This window comes from Neoarius graeffei, chromosome 24, assembly GCF_027579695.1.
Source record: "Neoarius graeffei isolate fNeoGra1 chromosome 24, fNeoGra1.pri, whole genome shotgun sequence".
NCBI classification, from domain to species: domain Eukaryota; kingdom Metazoa; phylum Chordata; class Actinopteri; order Siluriformes; family Ariidae; genus Neoarius; species Neoarius graeffei.
Genome location: NC_083592.1, coordinates 45,753,697 through 45,778,553, shown reverse-complemented (window position 1 = coordinate 45,778,553; position 24,857 = coordinate 45,753,697).

The following is a 24,857-nucleotide window of genomic DNA, read 5'->3' as shown; positions in this document are numbered from 1 at the left end:
AAGAATAAATCCTTACAATTATTTATCCTTACAAAGAAATAAAACCTTACACCTAAAGAAGAAGAAGAAGAAGAAGAAGAAGAAGAAGACCCCTAAAAATACAAAAAAGCAACAAAATATGGAATAAAAGTATTTGATGGTAAGAACATATCTTTTTTTTTACTTTTCAAGAATTATTATTATTATTATTATTGCATTTTTCACAAATTGCTCCTGTCATTTCGCCAGTTTGTTTACATTCTAAGCGGAAATAATTTTGTCAGACATTTTGTATAAAGTTTTTATTTATCGAATTTGCAAAAAAAAAAATGCTTTGCTTCTCAAAATCCAGTGAATGTGGATAGAATAAAACAGTTATTCCACTCAATCTCATCGTACATGGCTTATAGACTATCAGTAGCCTAGTAAACTAGACCCACCCGCCTAGCGGCCAAAAATATTTTTGCCTAGCGAGTGGGTCTAGCCTCGCACCATATAAACAAAAACACCCCGGGCATCAAATCGTGCCCGCCAATCACAACGCAAGGTTTTTGTTTGGATTCTTTGGACGGGCTTTTGCAGGAGTGACGACAAAGCTGCGCGACGCTGGAGAAAGCACAACAGGAAAGATGGCTACGGCTAGTGAACAGCGCACGTTTGACTCTGCTTTGGAATCAGTTTTAGAAGAGTTAGACTTGGAGTTTTTGTTGAAACATGAGCAGGAAGAGGCTCTCCGCTCATTCCTTTTCAAGAAGGACGTTTTCGCTGTTTTGCCGACCGGCTATGGCAAAAGTCTGATCTACCAGCTGGCTCCGCTCGTAGCCAAAAGGATGGGGCTAGTTTGTGCAGTACGAAGAATTAATAAACAGTTTTGAAACATTACTTTTTGATTGTTTCTTATTTTCCCGTTATTTTAAATTTAAGGGAAATTATTTCACCAAACACCACTAAATAAAAACTCTCAAAAACAGTTTAAGCAAACCCTTGGAAAAAAATGTGTATGTGGTACAGACTCCAAACTTGTGGTCATTATCTCCAAACTTCTTAATATCTAGAACCTGTTTATTAATTAATACGCATTTTGAAAAATTATTTATTTCGAGGTCTCCCCCACTGCTTTCTGTCGCTCTGACTACGTCACAGTCACTGTTGCGCTGATTGGTCAGAGCGTTGGCCTATACGCACAGAGACAGTTTGAAAGACAGCGGTTTGTTCCTCCCACCCCCTTAGGAAATGTCTACGGATTGAGGCCAGACTAAATATTCACATTTAGTCTGGCTTGCCAGGCTAGACTATCAGCTCACTGACGACTCGATTTTGTGGAATAGCTGTTCAATGTTTTGAAGCATGAGTTAAATATTTTGGGTGAATTATCTCCTTTTACAGGTGAACTATGGTGTTGTGATGTCCCATACGTTGTTTCAAGAAATGAGCCAAAGCAATTGAGAAAAACTAAATCAAATGATAGATAGATAGATAGATAGATAGATAGATAGATAGATAGATAGATAGATAGATAGATAGATAGATAGATAGATAGATGAAATACCATCTGCGTCTCTTGCTAACTCATTATACTACTCCATCCTTTATATTTCTCTTCACTGCCATCACAGCCATATTATGGTTCTAATTCACATGGAACCAAGAGACACACACTCCTGTCCCTTATAATCTTGATGGATGCGTCGGTGAAACATATTTCATATCTCCACTTCTCTGATGAGCCCTTCTGCCACCTTCCCTCTAATCACATCAGGCACAGTGATGCCGAAACCAATTAGAGCTAATAAAGTGTGAAGAAATAGAAAATGTCAGTGGGCAGGTTATATGTCTCTCTCTCTCTCTCTCTCTCTCTCTCTCTCATTGTAGGAGTAAGTTCCCTGGAGTGGTCGTACTGTATATAGCTCAAAACTTCATTTTAATCAGCCTCAGTGTGAAGACGTGGCCCTGCTTTAGGCCATTAGACTTGGGGAAAGCAGTACTTACTGTAAAAACTCTGCAGTCTCTCTTCTCCTCCCACATGCTCTCATACTTTCTCTCAATTTAGCGGATTGAACTGATCCATACGCTTCAATCCAATTAACCTCCTCAGACTCGCAATGAGCAGGAGATGTGGGCAGGCAAATGCGGACGGTTTTGCCATTTGTCCCCGTGTTAGTTCACACTATCACAGCTCGCTGGGATTTAGCAAACAGCTAGAGTGTGTTAGAGAAGCTAAATTTAAATCTAAACACAGCTTCAAACACGGCCTTTATCAGCCCAAAGGTCACTGCAGTTCAGAGAGCTCTGATTCCATGATTAGAGTGGCATTTAGCCCTTTAAACATTTAACCCACTTAAAGTTTTATTTAAAAAAAAATAATAATTTTGCAACACTGAAGAGGCACTTAAATGTGTTAACCCATCCCGGTTTCTCATTTTTACATGGTTACTTTGCTGTCAGTGGTTTCATTTTGCTCTTTAATAAATAACAGGATTGGAATTTTTCGCATAGAATTAGCAAATACACAAAATGTGGTTAATTAGCATCCATGATAATGGAATGAGGACGTTAAGGATCTTTTTATGATATACTTAAAAAACTGTTTTGTGGCGGTACAGTGGTGTAGTGGTTAGCACCGTCGCCTCACAGCAAGAAGGTCCGGGTTCGAGCCCCATGGCCAGCGAGGGCCTTTCTGTGTGGAGTTTGCATGTTGTCCGCGTGGGTTTCCTCCGGGTGCTCCGGTTTCCCCCACAGTCCAAAGACATGCAGGTTAGGTTAACTGGTGACTCTAAAGTGAGTGTGAATGGTTGTCTGTGTCTATGTGTCAGCCCTGTGATGACCTGGCGACTTATCCAGGGTGTACCCCGCCTTTCGCCCGTAGTCAGCTGGGATAGGCTCCAGCTTGCCTGCGACCCTGTAGAACAGGATAAAGCGGCTAGAGATGATGAGATCTGTTTTGTTTTTTGTTTAAATTAATAAATTATTTTCAATCTATAATTTTTAGAAGGGGCGGCACGGTGGTGTAGTGGTTAGTGCTGTCGCCTCACAGCAAGAAGGTCCGGGTTCGAGCCCCATGGCCGGCGAAGGGCCTTTCTGTGTGGAGTTTGCATGTTCTCCCCGTGTCCGTGTGGGTTTCCTCCGGGTGCTCCGGTTTTCCCCACAGTCCAAAGACATGCAGGTTAGGTTAACTGGTGACTCTAAATTGAGCGTAGGTGTGAATGTGAGTGTGAATGGTTGTCTGTGTCTATGTGTCAGCCCTGTGATGACCTGGTGACTTGTCCAGGGTGTACCCCGCCTTTCGCCTGTAGTCAGCTGGGATAGGCTCCAGCTTGCCTGCGACCCTGTAGAACAGGATAAAGCGGCTAGAGATAATGAGATGAGATGAGAATTTTTAGAAGTGTTGTAGTGCCTTGTCCTTCAAGGTTAACAGTCTTTTTATATAAAGTTAACTTTTTTTTTGTTTCTTTCTTTGTTTTGGTTGTCTCTTTTTTATTGATAGTTCACTACTTTAAAAAAAATTGACACTTAAAAACATTTACTCTTTAACAAAGTTGCCTTTTATTTAAAGTTGACTTTAAAAAATAAGTGAACAAAGTTTTTTTTTTACTTTTTTCCTTGACTCTATTGTTGAATCTATTTAAAAGGTTATTTTTTAGTATTTATTTATAATTTCCTGACTTTACACACTTTGCCTTTAATGGTCACTGTATTGTACTTTCAACAGGACCTCATCAGTCCACAGTATATCACATCAATGAAAATAAAGAGAAAATGAATGAGAGAACTTACTTTTCTTCTTCTTGTGATCTTCAGGAAATCTAGATGATGCAACTTCTTGTTGATCATCTCATCTCATTATCTGTAGCCGCTTTATCCTGTTCTACAGGGTCGCAGGCAAGCTGGAGCCTATCCCAGCTGACTACGGGCGAAAGGCGGGGTACACCCTGGACAAGTCGCCAGGTCATCACAGGGCTGACACATAGATACAGACAACCATTCACACTCACATTCACACCTATGGTCAATTTAGAGTCACCAGTTAACCTAACCTGCATGTCTTTGGACTGTGGGGGAAACCGGAGCACCCGGAGGAAACCCACGCGGACACGGGGAGAACATGCAAACTCCGCACAGAAAGGCCCTCGCCGGCCCCGGGGCTCGAACCCAGGACCTTCTTGCTGTGAGGTGACAGCGCTAACCACTACACCACCGTGCCGCCCCTTGTTGATCGTGTCGTTTATAATTGAAATATTTCAAATATTTCACAGGGAGGAATGTGTTCATCTACAAGGTTATATGAATGTTATGGGACAGTATAATGTACTTAATAGTTATTCCATGTAATCAAGTTGTACATGAGCTGATAGCTGATGAGGGGCGTAGCACCGAGTTTGCTATAAGCCATGTACGATGAGATTGAGTGGAATAACTGTTTTATTCTATCCACATTCACTGCAGTTTGAGAAACAGAGCATTTTTATTTTTTGCAAATTCACTAAATAAAAACTTTATACAAAACGTCTGACAAAATCATTTCTGCTTAGAATGTAAACAAACCGCTGAACTTACAGGAGCAATTTGTGGAAAATGCTCTAATAATAATTCTTGAAAAATAAAAAAAGATATGTTCTTACCATCAAATACTTTTATTCCATATTTTGTTGTTTTTTTATTTATTTTTTTTTGGGGCGTTTTGTTTTCGAGTAGAGTTTTATTTCATCCTTAGTTGTTTCAGTAACATGCTCCGCCATTTCCTTCTTCTTCTTTAGGGTTTTTTGGCAGTTGGCAAGCCAACTTAAAGGTGCATTACCGCCACTGGGCTGGAGTGTGGAACAGGAGATATGGGGGGGGGGGGTATATTATTTTAGCTATTCATTTCTTTTAAATACTTGATAACAAAGTGATATATCTGACTTGATGCTCTCCGCCATTTTGTTTTTCTCTACTCATGGTATATGAGCTGATATCCTCGTAGTAGAGTAGCCAATCAGAGCGCGCGATTGCTCATATCCAGTGAATGTGGATAGAATAAAAAAGGTTATTTCAAGCATGAGATATTAAATGGATTCACATATTAATTGAAAAATTAATATAAAGTATTTCAATGATTAACACATTTATCTGTAATATGCATATACATAGTCGTGAAGGATGTTTTACCTGTGTTTAAAATGTTTTTATGTTTACTGTATGTACATATCTGTAAATATAATATCAGTGGGGAAATCATGGAATAATAAAATATTAGCACATGAGGCTTTGCATGTTTACTCTCTCAATCTTCATCCTTGATTGGTTTGGGACATGCGTCTATATTACAGCTCTTCTGCACCTGTTTAATTTTCTCCACTGCTGTCCTGGTCCCTCTCCCTAATCATCATTTACACCTGCGTCTGGTTACGTATTTCAGTTTTCCTAGTGGTCCGTGAAAATGGTTGCTAGTGGCTGTTTTGGGGGTTGGCATTCTGGTCTGCTTATTTGCTCCCCAATCTGAGATTATGGATTCATCAGTGTTAGTTCCTTTTGCCTTTTTAACCCGTTCAGTACAATCAACATTTTAATCTCACTCAAGGAAGAGCTGCGGTTAATTCAAACAACTTCTAATGTTTTAGCTCGTGCCTACCCCACTTTTCTGTGCATAACTATCCTTGAAAAACAAACATGAGTATTATGACTATAATGACTGAAGGGAAGCCATGGCCTAAAGGTTAGCAGAACAGCTTTGGGACCAAAAAGTTGCTGGTTTGATTCCCTGGAGTAGCAGGAATAGCTGAAGTGCCCTTGAGCAAGGCATCTAACCCCCAACTGTGCCCCAGGCTGCTCTGGGTATGTTGTATGTCACTTTGGATAAGAGCATCTGTGAAGTTCTATAAATGTAATGTAAGGACAGAGTACAAAAATTCAGTACTTAACTGAAAAGTGATTAAAGGTAAAATACTTCTATTTACATTTCGACTTGAATAAATTCCAAAAGCACCTGCATTTTATTCAAGTACAGTCAGCTCATTCCACCTCAGAGCAAGACGGAACGCTTCAGACACTCATTTGTGCCCACTGCCATCAGACTGTATACAACAGCAGAGTACATAGACTTCCATCATGCACACACACACTCCTGCACCGGACTCATGTGGAACATTACACACACACTTTCTCCTGCACTGAACTCATATGGAACATTACACACACATATGTATATATTTTAGATATTTTGTCCTTCTTCTCTATTGCTCTAGCATTATTGTTCCCCTCTTATCTGCACTAGTATTATGTACCTTATCAGATGTTGCACTATTATTGTTCCAGTTCCACCATACCTACTGTACATACTGTACTGTCTGGATGTTCCAATAAGTGCATAAACAATCTCCAGTTAGTTCAAAATGCAGCAGCAAGAGTCCTTACTAGAACTAGAAAATACAGTATGACCACATCGCCCCTGTCTTATTCACACTGCATTGGCTCCCAATCAAGTTTCATATTGATTATAAAATACTACTATTGACCATTAAAGCACTGAATGGTTCATTCATTGTCACCGTCGCCACGGGCTTGCTCATTAGGGATAGATTAGGGATAAAATTGGCTCTTGTCTTGAGTCATTCAGATTCTGTAAAGCTGCTTTGGGACAATGTCTATTGTTAAAAGTGCTATACAAACAAACTTGACTTACTGTAACTTTACTTGACTTGACCTACGGCTACCTCACTTCACCGTGTCACTTTATATGGTGCTATACCAGTAGTTTATGCACGCCACTAGTGGATGTAGTGCCACTACTGATTCTTGTTGCTTGTTGCTGTCTTTTGTGAACAATTGTCCTTATTTAGGTCTATTTTTATTCTATTCCTTTTTTACTTACTTTACATTTATCTATATTTTACTCTGTACTTGAGTTGCTGGGCGGCACGGTGGTGTAGTGGTTAGCGCTGTTGCCTCACAGCAAGAAGGTCTGGGTTCGAGCCCCGTGGCCGGCGAGGGCCTTTCTGTGTGGAGTTTGCATGTTCTCCCCGTGTCCGTGTGGGTTTCCTCCGGGTGCTCCGGTTTCCCCCACAGTCCAAAGACATGCAGGTTAGGTTAACTGGTGACTCTAAATTGACCGTAGGTGTGAATGGTTGTCTGTGTCTATGTGTCAGCCCTGTGATGACCTGGCGACTTGTCCAGGGTGTACCCCACCTTTCGCCCGTAGTCAGCTGGGATAGGCTCCAGCTTGCCTGTGACCCTGTAGGACAGGATAAAGCGGCTAGAGATAATGAGATGAGACTTGAGTTGCTGCAACACCTGATTTTCTCATCTCATCTCATCTCATCTCAAGTGTTCAAATTAAAATCACTGACTTGTTTCTGTGATATTATTCTGATGATTCTGATGAGTTTCTACAGACCTCTCTGACTGCAGCCTAAAACAAGACAGTACATCTCCACTGCATGTGGCACAAATACCTCCCTTTGCTCCCTTTGCTCATTTATCTGAGAGAAATATTTTTGTGAGCTACCGTAGATGTTGTTTGATTGTTGTGCTTCAATCTGAAAGCATGTCGTAATCAGATAATTTAACCAATCCAGTTTTCTCCTACTTCAGAGTGACATGCTGTAGAAAGTAATGGAGAAGGAAAAAAGAAGTAAAGGCTATTCTGCTACTAGGAATGTTTAGAGTAGAAGTTTGCAAAAATGCAAATACTTTAAAAAAGTACAGGTATTTAATGTACATGGCTTCCGCTATGGCCATCTCAGTCCCCTGACCCGAACCCCAGTGAAAACCTGTGGGATGAGCTGAAGAGGAGAGCACAAGGACAGAGGGCTGAGGACCCTGGATGATCTGGAGAGACTGTGCAAAGAAGAATGGTCTCAGATGCCCTGTTTTGTATCTCTAACCTTATAAAATGTTATAGAAGAGACTCAGTGCTGTTTTACTGGCAAAGAGAGATTGTACAAAGTATTAGATGCAGTGGGGCCAACACTAGTGGCACATGTTTTTGTTGAAAATAATTACTTCTTGATGATGGATTTGTTTTTCTCTGAATACATTTATTTCAATTAACGGTTGAATTTTTCTCATTTTTTTCCAGTGTGATATGAAGCGATTTCACCAAAAAGTGGATTTGTTCTAACCTTTTTTTTTTTACTAATCTTTCTAAGGGGTGCCAATAATTGTGGTGGGCACTGCATATATTTCATTACTGCCCACCACTGAAAAGGCTTTATTATGAAAATTATGCTATTTTGTTGTTTTCTTTTGTATGCTTTTTTGTCACTTTTTATTTGTTTTGTAATTTTTGTTAGCTAGTAGTAGCTATTGCAACACTGGAGGAAAAAAAAAAACCGTGACCATTAGCTTTGTGATCATCTCTGTCAAAAACTCTGGATTCATACACTGTTTTCTTTGTCGTCTATTTTTCACATTTTTGTATAGTGGACAAATTAGAGAATAGAGGACTGAAAGTCAGCAGAAAAAAGACAGAATACTTATGTATAAATTGTGGAGACCAGACAGAAGGAACAATAAAAATCCAAGATGAACCAATCCCAAAATGGAAATCTTTTAAGTACCTTGGGTCCACAGTGCGGGCGGCACGGTGGTGTAGTGGTTAGCGCTGTCGCCTCACAGCAAGAAGGTCCTGGGTTCGAGCCCCGGGGCCGGCGAGGGCCTTTCTGTGTGGAGTTTGCATGTTCTCCCCGTGTCCGCGTGGGTTTCCTCCGGGTGCTCCGGTTTCCCCCACAGTCCAAAGACATGCAGGTTAGGTTAACTGGTGACTGTAAATTGACCGTAGGTGTGAATGGGAGTGTGAATGGTTGTCTGTGTCTATGTGTCAGCCCTGTGATGACCTGGCGACTTGTCCAGGGTGTACCTCGCCTTTCGCCCATAGTCAGTTGGGATAGGCTCCAGCTTGCCTGTGACCCTGTAGAAGGATAAAGCGGCTAGAGATAATGAGATGAGATGAGATGAGATGGGTCCACAGTGCATGAAGATGGTTCAGATGAGGAAGTTTTGAAAAGAATACAAGCAGGATGGAGTGCTTGGAGAAGGATCTCAGGGATAATGTGTGACAAAAAAATATACCAGTGCAAGTTAAGGGGAAGATGTATAAAATGATTGTAAGGCCAGCAATGCTTTACGGCACTGAAACTCTACCCCTGACAAAAATGCAAGAAAGAAAAATGGAAACAGCTGAGATGAAAATGCTAAGATTCTGTCTGGGAATTACAAGATCGGACCACATAAAGAATGAAGTGATTAGAGAAAAGCTAAAAGTAGGATGATTGTCTGAAAAGTTGAGGGAATATAGGCTGAGATGGTTAGGTCATGTGTACCGGAGGGATGAGGACTATGTCGGAAAACAAGTACAAGAACTGAAAGTTGGTAGTAAGAAAAGAAGAAGACCAAAGAGGGGGTGGAAAGATTGTATAAGAGAAGACATGGCTTCTGTTGGTGCAAAAGTGGAGGATGCCATGGACAGGAAAGACTGGAAGAGAAAAATCCACACCGGCGACCCCACATAGTAAGAATAAAGCCAGTAGAAGAAGTAGTATAGTGGACAAATTACAAAGACCATAGCTAAGCTTAAATGTAGGCTGACCCTTATGCATTCCTCCCAGAAGCCATGGAGTGTCTGATGTTTATTGTACACTTAAGTGCCATGGGGTTTCGATTGCTGGTTGCAATCTGCAGTGCAATCTGGCTACTCGTACTTTCATGCACCGGTTAACAGAATGAGCTTTTCAAAGCATGATATAGTCATTACGTTTAAAAAGTTCAGAAAATCACTGGGGCGGCATGGTGGTGTAGTGGTTAGCACTGTTGCCTCATAGCAAAAAGGTCCGGGTTCTAGCCCCGTGGCTGGCGAGGGCCTTTCTGTGTGGAGTTTGCATGTTCTCCCCATTTCCTCCGGGTGCTCCGGTTTCCCCCACAGTCCAAAGACATGCAGGTTAGGTTGACTGGTGGCTCTAAATTGACCGTAGGTGTGAATGTGAGTGTGAATGGTTGTCTGTGTCTGTGTGTCAGCCCTGTGATGACCTGGCGACTTGTCCAGGGTGTACCCCGCCTTTCGCCCGTAGTCAGCTGGGATAGGCTCCAGCTTGCCTGCGACCCTGTAGAACAGGATAAAGCGGCTAGAGATAATGAGATGAGACTATATGGCCAAAAGTATGTGAACATCTGCCTGTCACACCCATACTGTATGTCCTTATTGAATATCCCATTCCAGATTTAGTCCCTTTTTGATCTTATAATAACCTTCACTCTTCTACAAAGGCTTTCCACTAAATTTTGGGGCATGGCTGGAGGGATTTGTGATCATTCAGCCACAAGAACATTAGTGAGATCAGGAAATGACGTGAGGTGAGGAGACCTGGGGTGCAGTCAGCGTTCAAGTTCATCCCAAAGGATTGCCAGTGGGGGTTGAGGTCAGGGCTCTGTGCAGGACATGTGAGTTTTTCCAATCCAAACTTGGCAAACCATGTCTTCATGGTTTGCTTTGTGCACAGGGGCATTGTCATGCTGAAACAGGTTTGTGCCTCTTAATTCTAGTGAAGGGAAATTGTAATGCTACAGAATACAAAGACACTCTAGACAACAGGATAATGCAGTTGAAAATAATTTTCTTTGTGGGGAACAGCTGAATGTCCCCACAAGGTCAAAACTCAGATATTCCTATCATTATGGGATAGGAACATTTTTGGATTATAAGGTATACATCAGGCAGCACGGTGGTGTAGTGGTTAGCGCTGTCACCTCACAGCAAGAAGGTCCGGGTTCGAGCCCCGTGGCCGGCGAGGGCCTTTCTGTGCAGAGTTTGCATGTTCTCCCCGTGTCCGCATGGGTTTCCTCCGGGTGCTCCGGTTTCCCCCACAGTCCAAAGACATGCAGGTTAGGTTAACTGGTGACTCTAAATTGACCGTAGGTGTGAATGTGAGTGTGAATGGGTGTCTGTGTCTATGTGTCAGCCCTGTGATGACCTGGCGACTTGTCCAGGGTGTACCCCGCCTTTCGCCCATAGTCAGCTGGGATAGGCTCCAGCTTGCCTGCGACCCTGTAGAAGGATAAAGCGGCTAGAGATAATGAGATGAGGTATACATCAGGGATCAATAAATGATGGTCAGGTGGTGAGCTTTCTTGGGTCCCAGTCTAATCTCCAGTGCATTTTTCCAGTGATATTATAATTGTGTAGAATTTGTTATTTAATAATAATAACAACAACAACAACTAATAATAATAATAATAATAATAATAAATGGACTGAACTGAGGTTTAGCTTAGGGTTAGATTTATGTATAGGCACAGATTTAATTATTAGCTGCATGATTAATTATGCCACTGGAAGGTCTCCAGAAGGATAGCAAGACAAATGTGTGTGTGCGTGTGTGAATTGAGTAAATTAAACCACGCAGTCCCAGAGAATACAGGCTTTGTTTGAGTCAGCAGCAGATTGATGCATGTGCAATGTTCCAGTGACACACACACACACACACACACACACACACACACACACACACACACTCTGCAGGAGTCTGACAAAGACTTTTTGCTGACACAGACCATGTGCTTGTTTACACAAATCCTGCAGTATTCCGATTACACAACAGAACATTACATTAATGAACATCTCTGACTAATTATTTTTAATGAAGCAGGAAATCCTAAGAGGCAGCTGTTTTATATCACCGTCACCAATTAAATGTGCAAACTCTATGAATATGCCAAGAGATTCAGCTCATTGGCCTTTGAGACCGGAGGCTAGAGTGGCTGTGAGAACAGAGAGGTGGAGAAAAAGGGAAAGAAAAATAGCACTAAATTAATGTATGCAATGTCCTTCTAAAAGCAGCATGGTGCATTTTTTTTTCTCCCTCAGAATGATGTGGGTGGGTGTGTGCACACGTGTCTCTGTGTGTGTGTGTGTGTGTGTGTGTGTGTATATATGGTGGTGTAGTGGTTAGCGCTGTCACCTCACAGCAAGAAGGTCCTGGGTTTGAGCCCAACGGCCGGCGAGGGCCTTTCTGTGTGGAGTTTGCATGTTCTCCCCGTGTCCGCGTGGGTTTCCTCCGGGTGCTCTGGTTTCCCCCACAGTCCAAAGACATGCAGGTTAGGTTAACTGGTGACTCTAAATTGACCGTAGGTGTGAATGTGAGTGTGAATGGTTGTCTGTGTCTATGTGTCAGCCCTGTGATGATCTGGTGACTTGTCCAGGGTGTACCCCGCCTTTTGCCCGTAGTCAGCTGGGATAGGCTCCAGCTTGCCCACGACCCTGCACAGGATAAGCGGCTATATGGCTATATATATATATATATATATATATCCATCCATCCATTATCTCTAGCCACTTTATCCTGTTCTACAGGGTCGCAGGCAAGCTGGAGCCTATCCCAGCTGACTGTGGGCGAAAGGCGGGGTACACCCTGGACAAGTCACCAGATCATCACAGGGCTGACACATAGACACAGACAACCATTCACACTCGCACCTACGGTCAATTTAGAGTCACCAGTTAACCTAACCTGCATGTCTTTGGACTGTGGGGGAAACCGGAGCACCCGGAGGAAACCCACGTGGACACGGGGAGAACATGCAAACTCCACACAGAAAGGCCCTTGTCGGCCACGGGGCTCGAACCTGGACCTTCTTGCTGTGAGGCGACAGCACTAACCACTACACCACCGTGCCGCCCTCTACACCACCGTGCCGCCCTCTACACCACCGTGCCGCCGTCTCTAAGCTCTATTTCTGGACCAGATCATATCAATTAAAAAAAATATATATATATATATATATAAGAGCCATTCCACCGGATCGGTGCCATTTCCGTCCCTAGAAAATTATATGTATAAATGCACATAAAAATGTACTTTAAAATACATTTCCTTATTACGCAGAATGTCCTGCACATTGGTCTGATTTCAAATTTAAGATATATAATTGTAAGGATTAATAAAAACTACCTAAAACACTGAAAAATAGCATGTGTTACCTGTCACCGCACTCTAACTTTATACTTAACTATGAAATATTATGATTAAAATCCTTCAGAAACAGCATTTCTTTTGCACTGTTCTGTGACTCCATATCCTATCCATGGTTTAAATATATTTTTTTCATAAGAAATCCACAATATCTTAGTTAAAATACACATTTTAGTCGTGTGCCTGTGTTTTCACTCAGTCCTGTTACCCAAACATATTACCCCATTTGACAAATTTGGAACATTCCATAAATCACATGCTCAACAGGAAGTTACATCAGTTGTGTCTTCTGAAGGCCATGGGAAGACCAAAAGTTAGTTCTCTTATTTACTTTTCTGTATATTTGATGATTTTTGAACTTTGACTGATAAGGTCAATGTCAACATACTGTCCTGTTACTTCAATTATTTCTTAGATGATATTTGTTTATTTTAAAAATACAGATTTTTGGTAAATCACTAGAATGTGCTAAGTGTGGTCATGCTATTAGCGATGACGCCATGTGGCTTAATTCCATGTATTAGCTAATCCTAGGCTAAAAACTCAATCCTGTTACTTTCAGAGTTTTAGTAACAGGACTGAAAAAAATGCAGCCATCTTTGACTTCCAAACCTTGTAACGTAGCCTGAGGTTGACCAATACACATTTTGAATAGTTAAATATGTGTGTTAATATAATCAGTGTTGAAAAGATATAATAAATTAAGTTTAATTTGGGAGTGGTACAACAAGCAAATGGCACCCATTTGGTGGAATGTCCCATAAATAGAGAGAGAGAGCAAGAAAGAGAGATTTTATTGATATGATCTGGTCCAGAAATAGAGCTTATGATTTTTCTGAACACCAGTCTGGCTATTTTAATCTCCCGAATCCTTTACTGATGACTTTCCTATAAATGAGATGATCGTACCACCATATCCAGGTCCACATCCTAGCTTTTAGTCAACTTGCCTGACTGATAATAATGCACTTGACATTTCAAATTCTCTTGGGGCTTTTGGAAAACATGATGTAATCTTGTCACAGCTACAGTACTGTGCAAAAGTCTTAGGCACCCTTTTTTTTCATACATACTTTGTTATTTAATGACTTCTACATATCAAGTCAGTAAAAAAAAAAATTAGATTCCAAAAGTTCATTTTCAAGCAGAAAATTAAATGTTACAGAAAAAAAGATGTTTATATCTGAGTAGCATATTACATAAGAGCCTACTTTTCGGATTAAAAAGAAAATGTAATGAAGGCTGCTGCTGGGTTTTGGGGCAAAATGAAGAAGTGAGTGTGACAGTCAAAGTGTCCAGAAGAACTGTGGCTGGTTCTGTAAGATGCTCAGTAAAACCTACAGCTCATTGCCTTATCAAACTGCACTCATTGGACCTGAGACACGGGTGATTGCTCTAAGACAACGAGGGAGGCTCAGCCTCCTCTAAAAATGATGAACATCGTGTAGGATGAATTGCGCTAGGCTTATGTTATAGCCGACCTTATAACATTGCTATTTCAGATCCAGAATCATAGAAATATATGTGCTCAACCCACTACACTGCGAAATCATTCCATTATAACTTTCCCCGGTTCGCCTAATGTGTGCGTGAGTTTTTCCCCCTCGTGACAGCGCGATGCAGCCCAGCCTCAGTGGATTGGGAGCTATGTGCTTGTCAATCTCAAAATGCAAGACGATTATTGGACAAATACTGCGAAAATGCCCGCCCACGGAGTCTCACGGACTCCCAGCCTCAGTGGACTTCAACGGCATTTGGGAGCTATGCGCTTTTCAATCTCAAAATGCAAGACGGTTATTGGACAAATACTGCGAAAATGCCTGCCCACGGACTCCGAGCCTCACATGGGAGGGACATGGCAGTTTCCGCAAGGAGACTGATGATTGGTGAAAGCGGCCAGATATTTTCTTTGATTGACAGCTCGTTTCAACTATAGACAGGCAGCGGTACAGTGTTGTCAGATTGGGCGGTTTTAAGTGCATTTTGGCGGGTTTTGAACATATTTTGGGCTGGATAACGTCAGCAGTATCTGGCAACATCAGTTCAGTCCCATGCGGATTCACAAGTGCTGTGGTGTATTGTAAGAGATCGGCTTACATTTCGATTTCATTCATTACATACGGTTTCTACCAGCTTTTTTAGTTTGTATATATTTTCATTGTAAATAAAGTGTAAATATAGTGTTGTCAAGTTTGCTATCTTAGTTCCAGAAATTTCGTTTATTTGAGTGACTGAACTTGAAATTGAGGGAGCTAGTCAGCTAGCAAGAAAGCTGCGCACGGATGCCAAGCATTGCTGATTTAATTTTGGCGAAGCCATTTGCCAGTCTTCCTTTCGAGGAAAAAATTAAAATTAAAGAGCAGGGTAGAGCAACGCCTCAAATTGACTTGGTGAAAAAGGTAGGGAATAATACTCGTTCCTTTCAGCTCTCCTGGTACGAGAAAGTGAATTGGCTAACAGCAAGTGACCCACATCAACAACAGTAAATAGGCTACTTTAGTAATATGTCATGGATGGACCAAAAATATAGAATCTATTTAAAATGTTTATGCTGAGTATATTATATTGGAATATATGTTTTTCTGGATATGAATTAAACACAGCTACAATTTGGAAAACATTTTTAAACAAAAACACAGCCGAGGTCAATTTTTAAACAACATGCCACAATTTTAAAATATAAAATGTTAAAATATAACCCCCCCCAACACCACCATCATGTATATTGGACAGTAGGCTAATGGGCCAAAAGAACCTGTTATTTCACAGTTTGTGACGCTGCCAACAATCAGCCAGATCAGAGGCAAGAGTATGGGCAAAATTGATGTTTTTTCTTTTAAAATCTGGAAATATTGTAACCGACCAGCCTCCCCTGTTTGAAAGACTACCAGCTGCCACTGTTCTGAGACTACTATTTTTTTTAAAGCAAAGGGTCGTCTCACACCAGATATTGACTTTGTTTCATTTATTATGGCTTACTGCTGTTTATAGTATTTTTTTCATGTTCAAACATTTCATTTCATTATTTTTAAGCCATTTTTGGTCTACAGCATTTCTTTACATGTGCCTAAGACTTTTTGCACAGTACTGTACATCTGTGGAGGTCTGGGAAAATCCATCAGACATTATCGTGTCTGAATTTTGGCAAACGACCAAAATGCCAAAAAAAGAACAGAAGCCAAACGTGTTTTTGTATCAGTAATATACAGTACTTTCATATCTCCACTAAACCCTCAATATGTTTTATCCAAACAGCATGGAGATGTTATTATTTAGGCTACTTTCTGACCTTGCCTTGGTGTCTGTCTGCTTTAAGATGTCTACAAATTCACAAGGTAAGTGTGATTTTAATCTTACAGTGAACGTCAGCTTGATCGGGGTTTTCGATTTTTAAATGTCATAGTGAAATGGATATATGCCTAATCAGTTCACCTTGTGAAGAGAAGACGACAAGGCTTGTATTGGGAAAAAAAAATCTTTTTAGGGTAAGAACTTTTTTAAAATATTACAACTTTTGGTTCAGCTACATGCAAAACAGACAAAAATATTCCAGCTCAAGAAAACTATACTGTATACATTAGAAAATATCAAAATCTGACCATGGGAAGGGTTTTCCTAGATGGCCATACACTACCTGTTTATTTCATGGCTAAGGAAGATGTTAATATCAATGTAAAACCCAAATGAAGGCCTTTTATGTTTTATACCTAGTATTAAAGGCTTTTAAAAATATACAGTATACCGTACATTTGTATACTGTACATTTAAAAATTTACAGTATACAAACCATGGCACATGCCGTTCCTATACTTTATTTTATTTCACTTTGTGTTTTGGTTATAGTTTACAGTACCTCTGTTTTGGTACTGTCTCCATTCTCTCTTGTTATTAGTATGTTACCTAATGTGTGCACCTGTTCTGAGTTTGTCCTATGATTAATTTGTTTTTATATACCTTCCTATTCCTTTGTCCCATTGTAAAGTTCATTGTAGTGTGTTTCTGAGCCTTGTTTTCCCTGGTTCTTTCATTCTCATTTACAACCACAGATCAGAAAAAGTTGAAACGGGATGGAAAATGCAAATTTAAAAAAAAAAGAAAGAAAGTTTACTTTGTTACTAAATTTACTTTGACTTGTATTTCATTACATAGAGTATGAACCCAAGATATTTCATGTTTTATCTGGTCAACTGCATTTCATTTGTTAATATACACCCATTCCTGCGTTTCAGGCCTGCAACACATTCCATAAAAAGTTTGGACAGGGACAATTTAGAGCTAGTAATGAGGTAAAACAATTACATAATGATGTGATTTGAAACAGGTGATGGCAACAGGTGATTATAATCATGATTTCGAACAAAATCAGTATCCAGGAAAGGCCTAGTTTTTGAGGAGTAAAGATGGGCCGAGGATCTCCAGTTTGTAAACAAATGTGTAAGAAAATTATTGAAATATTTACAATGTTCATCAAAGAAAGATTATGAAGGGATTTGGATATTTCACTCTTTGTGGTGCAGAATATAATTCAACGATTCAAGGAATCTAGAGGAATTTTGGTTCATAAAGGGCAAGGGCTCAAGCCTAATCTGAACACCGGTGAGCTCCGATCCCTCAGACGACACTGCGTCAAGAGCGATCATTAATCTATAGCTGATATAACCACATGGGCTCGGGATTGCTTTGGCAAACCTTTGTCAAACTCGACAATACAGCATTACATCCACAAATGCCGGCTAAAACTTTTACTGTGCAAAAAGAAAGCCGTCCAGAATCACAGTCGACTTCTCTGGGCTCAGCGGCATCTGGGATGGACCATCACACAGTAGAAACATGTATTGTGGTCAGATGAATCAGTATTCCATGTCTTCTTTTGTAAGAAATGGACACCGTGTGCTCTGGATTTTAACAAGACAATGCCAAACCACATTCTGCACAAATTATGCTTTACCGCCCCAACTTTTTTGAAATGTGTTTGTTTAAAAAAAACCTATAAAATTCATGAGGTAAACCATCAATTTGATGTTGTATTGTTTTGAGTGCAATACGTGTCAAAGCATATTTACAAATCATTGTTTTTAGTTTTAATTTCAATTTCCACATACTATACCGACTTTTTCTGATTTGGGTTTGTATGATTATTGATTATCCTGGTGAATGTTGCCATCCTGTTTTCTGACCACCACTTGTAAAATTGACAATGATTACTTGATTATCCCTAATAAACGTGTGTCAGTTATCTCAGCTTGCTGTCCCTCTATTCTATCTTCAGTGTGAGATTTGACTAAAGTCTCTTGACTGACATAATAATAAATGATCGTACTGTAAACCTAATTAAATTAATGATGTTAGACCAATGAAAAAGGTGAGTCATTCATTCACACTCCAGTTTGATTGGATGCACTGTCCATGGACTAATCAGATGGTTCATCCAACCTAGCAGGTAAGAGGTACTAAAATCAGTTCTGTACCCATGAAAGTGTTTATGAAGTATGGATGCCCAGTGGATTGTTCACTCTCAGATTTATTACTTCAGTCCTGAAGAAGGCTTGTGTGTGCTCAATGATGGTGATGTTCGTCCTTCGGGGTCGAAGATGATTTGGTGGGTGGCAGTTGTGAGTCCGGAAGTGAATGATGAGGCCAATCTGGCTTCGAAGGAAGCCCACATGTCAACGTTTCATGTGCCAAGGATGAGTACCTTCACTATCTTTTTGTTGTATTTTGACTGCTGAGTAGGATCCCCACCAGCCTCGGTGTGCTGGCCAGGGTGAGGTGAAGCAGGCTATGTTTGGGGCACCTTTTCTAGTCCCTTCCTCCATGGAAGTGAGCAGATGGAATTCTAAACAGGGTTGCTCAGACACCCAGGGGGCTGCTGAACTCCACTGCTGCTTTGTTCCAGCAGAGAGCGACCCTATGCCCTGGGCCACCTGTGTGCAGGTTCGTGACTACAGCTTCCAGTATTTCCGCACCTGCTGTTTTGCCACTTGCCCATCGCCACAGGACTTGAATTTGAATTTGAAGTCATGACTTGCGCGTGATAGGGCGGCATGGTGGTGTAGTGGTTAGCACTGTCGCCTCACAGCAAGAAGGTCCTGGGTTCGAGCCCAGTGGCCGATAGAGGCCTTTCTGTGTAGAGTTTGTATCTTCTCCCCGTGTCTGCGTGGGTTTCCTCCAGGTGCTCCGGTTTCCCCCACAGTCCAAAGATATGCAGGTTAAGCTAATTGGTGGCTCTAAATTGACCGTAGGTGTGAATGTGAGTGTGAATAATTGTTTGTCTCTATGCGTCAGCCCTGTGATGACCTGGCGACTTGCCCAGGGTGTACCCCGCCTTTCACCCATAGTCAGCTGGGATAGGCTCCAGCTTGCCCGCGACCCTGCACAGGAAAAGTGGTTACAGATAATAGATGGATGGACTTGTGCATGACTTGGATTAGAGTGAGGAAGAGTTGCACAGCCGTCAGCCTCTCGTCGCGACCTAACTGAGTCCACGGACAAGACAGAATCTGGAGCTAGGTCGGGATGCAGTGGATGGCCAACAGTGTTCTGTGTGTTGCATTGTGCCCTGATCACGCTCCACAAATGCTTTGTTTGGTCCACCTTCCTGCCCGTTGAACCACCAAGTGGTAGTCTCCTCCACGCAGTCTGCCGAGTCCAGAACTCAGTCATAACCCTGACCAGGGGGAGCGAGGGGTTGCTAGTGTGCTCAGTAAAGATCACTGATATATTATTACAGATAAAAAGTGAATACAGATGAGTGAGATGAAGCTTACTCCTCCTCAGTAAAATGTCATTCATATTCATCCCCTTGTTATTATCATTGTTCCATAGCTAGCAGCTCACCTTTTAGATGCGAGTCTGACATTAAGTTGTGTGTGTGTATGTTATGAACCCAGTCAGTATTTTTCTGACAAAATATAACCAAGGTCAAAGAACGGAAACAAGACAGATATAGACTTCAACCTAGATTTTTACTGAAAAATCCATTTTAGAAACATCTTTAATGCTCAGTGCTGTACTGCTACAGGACAAGGTAAAACCATACACTTCGACTGTGTAAGTACAGCATTACAGTAAATCTGTAGAGTTTAATACAATTTCTGAAATAAATAAATATACTGGACTAATAAAGATACAAACCATGAGTTAGCTCATTGTTGTCTAAAGTATCAAAATTACCAGAGGAGTTCGACTTAGTTCAACACTGGACCCTTCAAAGTGCCCTTGACTCCTCACTTTTCATTTCTGTGAGCTGACACCATACAGCAGATTCATGATGCTGTCAATCCGTTGTGATTTTAATCCGATCATCACCCCTGGAGTCATTTAGCAAAGAATGATATGGCAACGGGCCAACCAAAAAGACCCTAGTCTTCAGGCCTCCTGCAAAACGTTTCATTTGCAATTGGATTATTCAAGGTGGCTATGAGAAATGATTTGATATGAATCATTACAGCCCACTTTTCTGAGAAGCAAGCAGATGGTCAGAAGGACCTCAGTGTGATTTCCTTCCTGATCTTCAACATTAGCATGCAACTTTTTACCCCATTTCATCAAAAATAAAGCCACACCCCTTAAAATCAGTATACACTCTTCCTTGACATCAAACCTTAACTATATAAGTAACATTTTACTTTGTAAAGTGGGTAGTGTTCGTAGAGATTCAGGACACCTCAGTAAGCCCTGGCATACAGTAAACCTTATAAACATTCGTAAAGGATTGTTTCAACAGTCATAAAAAGCATTTTCATCAATTTTGTTCTGACAAGCTTGTGACACTCTTTGGGCTGACTTAAAGGAAAAAATCCACCCTGAATACAATTTTTTAGTATAACTACGCAGGTGATTATAAGAAATCGCGCATGCTGATTGGTCAAGAAATTTAGACTATTTCTCGATAATCACCTCGAGAGACTTGGCAAAATGGCGGCCAATTGCTTTCTTACTGTAAGTGAGGAAGAGTTATAAATGATGAAAGAAAATGCTGTTCCGAAAAGCACTAAAGATGCTACAAAGTTTGGTCTAAAACTATTCAAAGGTAAGGTGGAATTATGATTGATTTCTCATCTCATCTCATTATCTCTAGCCGCTTTATCCTGTTCTACAGGGTCGCAGGCAAGCTGGAGCCTATCCCAGCTGACTACGGGCGAAAGGCGGGGTACACCCTGGACAAGTCGCCAGGTCATCACAGGGCTGACACATAGACACAGACAACCATTCACACTCACATTCACACATACGGTCAATTTAGAGTCACCAGTTAACCTAACCTGCATGTCTTTGGACTGTGGGGGAAACCGGAGCACCCGGAGGAAACCCACGCGGACACGGGGAGAACATGCAAACTCCGCACAGAAAGGCCCTCGCCGGCCCCGGGGCTCGAACCCGGACCTTCTTGCTGTGAGGCGACAGCGCTAACCACTACACCACCATGCCGCCCTTGTAATTGATTTGATCTATTTCAAAATATTTTATGTGAGTCGGCGTAGATCAGTGACACAAGTCCGCGCCGCACCTTTATTACATTTGCATGCTGCTTTTGAAGTTTGAAGTAGATTAATTTTTTTCTCGAAGATTTTTTAAAAATAATCAATCACCTTTGTATTTATATTAAAACAATTATCCACCTCAGGCTCAGTGAATATCAGTGAACTTCGACTTCAATTCGGTTATTATTAAGTACTTATTAACTGAGCGCATGGTTCTTACAGGTAAATATCAGACTTTGGTCTGTACTGTCAAGACCCCGGTCTGATATTTTCCCTTAAAGACCAAGCAAGCGAGGTTAATAAGGAATTTATTGTATGGTATTTTTATTTCTATGATTAAAATCATTATAATGAGGCGTGACACTGCTTTCAGTCACGTCATATTTGTAACGTGGTTGAGTCACACATGCAGAATAAACGGCTAGCAGTTTCAAAACTGAATCTCTATTAGCAGTTAGCGGTTTCTGAATGCTCTTCATTGCTCATTTCTTGAGAAACTCAGTGATTCTTGTTTGTCTTTTGTGTTTCGACCATTTCTGATTCCGTTTTAATTTTCCAATTAATCTTTTTTTGTTGTTTTGTTTTTGTTTTTTTTCTTGCAACACTGAAAGCTGGTGCCTTGGAAAGAAAGTCCATAATCATCCACAGGCATTATGGGAAAATACTTCCCGCCAAGGAACCAATCAGAGCGCACGATTTTACCGGAAGTAGCTCATGCCATATAATAATCACTGATATTCACTTCATCTTCAGTGAATAATTGTTAAATAATAAAAAAAAGTACTCTTGAGTGGTTCAGTGGAGTTGACTTTTTTGTGTTACATTTCTTTCGTCAAATTGTTGGTCTATTTTCACTTCAGCTAACGGTTTAACCACAGTGGCATTTGATTACCTGCTTTTTAGTGGTGCTAATGAGATTTAGCCCTTGCTGCAGAGCTTTAGTCCTTTACTCTGTCCAGCTTTCTCACCTCCTCATCTGTACACTCTACTCAAACAATTCAGCTTCCAAAGCTTCAGCTTTCATCCTAATACCATTGTGCTCATCATCTTGGATGGAAAACTAGCCCAGCCGAGTTGCTGCCATACAGTAACTCAGCACAACTCTGTCCCATCACTGCATTGCATTCCGGAACTTTTAAGTCCAACGTTCTCTCTCTCTCTCTCTCTCTCTCCACTATCTCTACATTGGATTTCTTATGAATTTCCCATGGCTTAAAGGTTAGTGAAGCAGCCTTGGGCCTAAAGGGTCACTGGATTGATTCCCCGGACCGGCAGGAAAATTAATCCGCAGACTTGATTGGTTGCACCTGCATTCTTTACTTTTATTCACAGTTTACACTTTACTTCATGAGTTGATGTAAACCACTTTACTAACTTGTTTTTCATATTTTATATTGTATCACTTTTAGAGTTTTTCATTTATTTATATTTTTGAGGACCCTTCTGTAAATCACTCTGTGACGTTGGCATCGTCAATAAAGCTCATGATAAATTAATTAATAATCCATGGCTGAAGTGCCCTTGAGCAAGATACTTAACCCCCAATTGCTCCCCAGGCACTGGGTATGGAACGGTGGTGTAAGTGGTTAGCACTGTCGCCTCACAGCAAGAAGGTTCTGGGTAGAGGTCTGCGCGGGACAGAATTTTCAGTCCCGCTCCCACATTACGCAGTCCCGCTCCCGCAAAGAATTATGATTTTCAGTCCCGCTCCCGCCTGCAAATCCCGCATGATGCAGACGTTCGCGTTATTTCTCACGAAAGTTCTTGTCATTGTTCATGTCATCAACAACAGCTCTTCTAAATTTGAGTGCCCTATCATCTACATGACGTGACACAGTTGTTGGATGGGGCAGAATATCTCGCACATCGAATTTGCCTATTGTGGCTGCCGTGTCAACTAAGTGTTGGGCTAACTGAACTAATCCCTGACCAGCGATGCTGTCATACGGGCGGAGGTCCGCAGCAACAAAATCAACGCATTTCTCCACGGTCTTTGCCTTCAACGCAACTGTCACTTTTGCGTTGTTCCCTCTGAACTCCAACAATTGTTGTCCTTTTAAGACAGTACATACATGGCGATTCAGGCCTGGTGTACCTGATTTATGGCTGTTGTATGTCAGAACCTTTTGGCACTTATCACAACAAGCAAAGGGCAGCTGATTTCCCTCTGCGTCGTACACGAGTGAGAACGACTTCCAAATGTCTGATTTCAGGACTCTTGACTTTTTAACGGTAAATGTACCTCTTTTTAAAGCAGCACTTACTTCTGAAGCACTGTGAGCTTCACTAGAGGAGCTCTGCTCTTCTGCCATGATCGGAGATCTCAAACACGGAAAGGAATCGGAAACGTACGCGAGATTAGACCACATCCGCAAATTTAGGCATCTTAAAATGTTTTTATTAATGCCAAATAAAATATCCAGCAAAAATTATATATGATAGACATAAATTAATAATTTATAAATTTTATTTTAAACACGTTTTTAGTTAGCGGGACTGCAGTTTATCACCTCTCCCGCCCGCTCCCGCATTGTGCACTCCCCTTCCTGTCCGCGCCCGCAATGAGCTTTCAAAATTTGTCCCGCGCCGCACTGCTTTGTGTCGGGTCCCGCGGGACTCCCGCGGGAGTGCAGGGCTCTAGTTCTGGGTTTGAGCCCAGCGACCGACGGGGGCCTTTCTGTGTGGAGTTTGCATGTTCTCCCCGTGTCTGCATGGGTTTCCTCTGGGTGCTCCTCACAGCTCAAAGACATGCAGTTAGGTTAACATGGGACGGCTTTGGGCTGAAGTGCCCAAGAGTGGCGGCGTGCACGTATGCAGCAGCTTTACTCTCCTATGACGAACTAAATTTCGTTGTACATTTGCGCAGTGACAATAAAGGCATTCTATTCTATTTCTATATATGTGCGTGTGCTTGTTGTACATTGCTCTGAGAAGAGTGCCATCAATGTGACATTGAGCATCACTGGAAAATGGTGAGTGGGAACAAAAGCTATGCCTTATGTTTGATAATTCCCTACAACACTGCAACTGTGCGAGCAATAACAATATCCCACTGTGACATCATAGTGCTAGACAACTGCTAACTTCTCAGACAATAATGAAATACAGCACCAACTAACAAATTAGCACCAAAATCCCAAAAACATATTTAATGGTGTTCACGGTGGAGCTTTTCTTTCAGTTCTGATGTCATGTCATAGTCATGTAATGGTGATGTGACGTTGCTTGCTAAAATCGAACACTTCAGTGTTTCCTGTACAAGGCACTTGGTTTTAATAACACTGACGTGAAAGCCTGCTGGTTAACTTCAGCTGTTAACTACATCGCAAAAGTAAGGCTCCAGCTACGCCCTTAAATAAAGGTGATTTATACTATGACAGTTCCATGATAACACAATAACAGATGTGTGTGTGTGTGTTTTCATTGTCCCTTAAGTAAACTGAGATTAGTTTTACTA